The sequence below is a fragment of the Pan troglodytes genome, chromosome 2 (assembly GCF_028858775.2).
Source record: "Pan troglodytes isolate AG18354 chromosome 2, NHGRI_mPanTro3-v2.0_pri, whole genome shotgun sequence".
Classification (NCBI taxonomy): domain Eukaryota; kingdom Metazoa; phylum Chordata; class Mammalia; order Primates; family Hominidae; genus Pan; species Pan troglodytes.
In genome coordinates this window covers 72,627,912-72,631,804 of record NC_086015.1, presented here as the reverse complement: position 1 = coordinate 72,631,804, position 3,893 = coordinate 72,627,912, and the positions used below count along the sequence as shown (strand labels likewise).

The window sequence follows — 3,893 nt, the reverse complement described above, 5'->3', positions numbered from 1 at the left end:
GAAATGTTTTCCCTCAAAGCTAAAATCTTCAAACTACAACCCTATATTTCCCGCACCCCTCCTTTAGAGCAAAACTGAAGAATTCCTCATATTCCCTTTTTCCACTTCTTTACTTCCTGTCTATCTGGAAAGCACTCTAATCAGGCTTTCATCTGGACCATTCCACCGAGTCATTCTCTGTGTCTTTGTCATCATTAGAACGACTTTGGGTCACCTAACACTTTTCTAGAACATATCATCTCTAGAGCATTGTATCTTAGTTTAACATGCAGTCCTTTGGGAATCCAGGTATTTTGCTTGTTTTGGATATTTTATCCTACAAGCTACAAGTATTTATCATGTAACATTAGGACATTTCTCCCCCACCCAAATCTGCAATGATTACATTTATGATTTCTCCAATGCCACTGCCTACTTTATTTTATTTCAAAGAGATATTTAAAAGACCCATTTATAACACTGAACTTTTGTAATTGTGAGGATCATCTCTCCAGAAATAAATACTCAATCTGTATATAAAGAAAAGCAAAAAATAAATGTAAGAAATCAATTATCTTTAGGAGCCTCTCTCTACAAGTATCTTAAACTAGAATTGACTGAGCATCTTTCAGGTGAGGTTTTCCCTAAATTACATTTTGTTTTTCAAAGTAAAGTAATTGAAAAAACTTTGTAAAGACTTGCATGTAAGATGATTCCCTATTCTCTGAATGGTGAGCTTTGGAGAAAACAACTTACCTCATATTCAGGCATGTATGTTGTTTAAGGCTACATAAAAACCAGATGGATTGGTCTGTCACAGTGTTTGAAGTAAACCTTACCCTGTATACTGACAACAATTTCTCATAGGCCCAAACAACTAAACCACTTTTCTGCAAAGCAACACATCTTGATAAAATCCTGCATTCCCTGTCTCATCTCTTTCATTTCCTATATAAAGCGCCTCTTGAACACACAAGTGCCCCACAGAAAAAGTGTCAGACCTTTAATTCCAGGTACTAACTTTAGTATTCCATAACTCATGGGCTCATGAAACCCATTTCATATTTATAACCTGTTTTTAGAAAATTTGGCCTGTCCCCTCTTTCTGAGGTTGGCTTCCTCATCCAGGACATTCAGGTTGTCGTCTCAAATCAGAAATAATAATGAGAGTGCCTGGGGGTACATTTCCTTTAGCACAGGTCTCTGAAGCCCACACATAGTATGTTCTCATTCCATTGGAATTTGTGGATATTTCTGCCATCTCATTCTGCTACCTCACAATTTTTCAAGAGTTCAGAAATGGATGAATATAGATTTGAGAAGTGAACATGTAGAGTAGACAGGTTCCTGATTAGTAATTTTCATTTTAAAGAAGTTCAACAGATGAAAACCTTTTAGGTGATTTATAAATCTTTCTATCAATAGAGATAAGATTTCTTTTTAAAACGTTTAATTCCTGCTTTTTTTCCGACATCGCTTTGCCTTCCATTACTAAAAACATAAAAAGTACTGCCACAAAGAAGAATAAGTAATATGGTCTACCTATATTCCATAATTTATAGAGTTGGCCCAAGGTCATGTAAACCACCATGTGGCATGACTTCGGTTCACCAATACATAGCCTTCTTTCTATGTAACTGGCCTCCTACTTAAATTCTCCCCATAACATCTTTTGGCTTAAAACATTTAAAACCACAGCCATTATTGCAAAACAACAATAGCAACACAAAGAATATCAGCTATTATTTATTGGATGCCAAGAGAGGTAGAGTGACTCATTGGAGGTTACACAATAGCTAACTCAAGATCATAGCCTGGATCCTTTTCATTTAAGTCTGATGGTCCAGGTGCAATATGATACTGCATCCAACATGATTAGGATTCTGGAAGACAAGGGACTCATACTGACTTTCCCTGCCCTCAACCCCCAAGGTGAATAGAGGCCTTTTATTGCATCATTAAAATATTGCAAATAGGTCTTAGGAATTATCTAGTATCTTGTTTCTGTAGCTGGACGACTCTTAGATCTTATTCACCAGACTGCAAAACTGTTCTGTTTTCAGTGACATAGATACCATCCCCAAATTTTCTGATAGCCTTGTTTTTAACTGTTGTGATTTGTTCAATCAAAGCAACTGAATTTGAAACAAGTTAAACGTTTACTTCAAGGATTAACTTACCTAGCCGGGCGCGGTGGCTCATGCCTGCAATCCCAGCACTTTGGGAGGCCAAGGTGGGCAGATCACGAGGTCAGGAGATCCAGACCATCCTGGTTAACACGGTGAAACCTCGTCTCTACTAAAAATACAAAAAATTGGCCAGGCGTGGTGGTGGGCGCCTGTAGTCCCAGCTACTCGGGAGCCTGAGGCAGGAGAATGGCAAGAACCCTGGAGGTGGAGCTTGCAGTGAGCTGAGATCCCACCACTGCACTCCAGCCTGGGTGACAGAGCAAGATTCCATCTCAAAAAAAAAAAAAAAAAAAAAGGATTAATTCATCTTTCTGGGCTTGAGATACTGAACAAGCAACACTTGGCCTCATCCAGACCCTGCAGATGTGTTTTTCACCCAAGAAATTTTGGATTTCAACAAGAGACCCATTCTCCTGGATAACAACATTGATGGGGGAGTGAGTATACACAGACATCTTTTAATGAATGTCCAGTGTAACACCCTTGATCATGTTTTGTACCTGACTACAAATAGTGCAAATTGTAGCCAGTTCCTTTCTATTTCCCCACTATTTGCCAACCTGGAGCTGCTTCTTTTGCTTTCTGAGGAGACTGAGTTCTACACTGATGTGACTGAAGTTCCTCTGCAGGGTTTCTCTGAAGCTCTTCATAGTTAACTGTGCATCCCTTCAGAGTGATGTCCATGTTTTCTGGAATGTCGGCATTCAGGTTGCTGAGAATGGCCTTCATTCTTGTAATAGATGCAGCAAAGAGACACACTGGCTTTTGACTCAAAGGAAACTGACTTGAAATTGTAGTAGGGTTATGTACAGGCACACACTTAGGAGAGAGAGTAGTGAATTCTTAGTTCCAGTTACTTTTCAGCTTCTTTTAGCTCATTCCCATCATGCTAAGCTGGCAACCTTCAGCCTATACAAAGTGCTCCCATTGATTTAGTGTCTAACCATGTGGTTGTTTGGATAAGACTCAGGAGGAAATCCCTTTTGTTCATCTAATCTTCCTGAACTTTGCTCTAACTTCGCTCATCACATTATATGGAAAGTGAGACCAATAGACTAAGATATATTTAGAGATATTTTGTATGCTGCATTTTCATGTTAGTTATTCAAAGATAAACAGAACGTTTTCTCTTTTAAAGCTTCACTTCTCTATCCAATATCTATCATACATGTATCTATCCATCCATCTATCCATCTATCTAATCTCTAATTAAATTTTTATTTCTATAGCGATCAGATGAAAAGACATACACCAAACCAAACATGTTAAAATAACTGTTTATCTCAAACAGCTAACAGCTGACTTTCTATACACTCTGATTCCAACTACGCTTTTGTTAGGGTTTTGTGAAAACATTTCACTGAGCCTGATGTAGAATTTTAGAACCACTTCTGAGGTTGACTGCCAAACCTACAAATTAATAAAATTAACAGGGACATTGACTTCATGCAGTGGTTGCACAAAAGAGGCAATTGCACAAAGTATGCCAGAGATTTTGATCAACAAATTTCTTCTAACAGATTGCCCGGCTGGAGTTTCAATCCTTATTTGTCATGGTACTAAAGCATACTATTTTTCATGGATGAAAACAAATGATTGTGTTGAAGAATAATTTGCCACCTCTTCTAGTGGTGTTTGACGGAACTATTCAAAGCCATGTGATCAATGAATTATTTATAAACTACAGTACTAATGCCTCGTAGCAGTGCTATTGTTAAGGGTATG

The 3,893-nt window shown here is 38.1% G+C and overlaps 1 pseudogene; it reads right to left on the bottom strand.

Moving 5' to 3' along the window:
* Positions 1-2,007: 2,007 nt before the first annotated feature.
* LOC100612902 (large ribosomal subunit protein uL6-like) lies at positions 2,008-3,071 on the bottom strand (annotated as a pseudogene).
* Between the last annotated feature and the right edge of the window lie 822 nt (positions 3,072-3,893).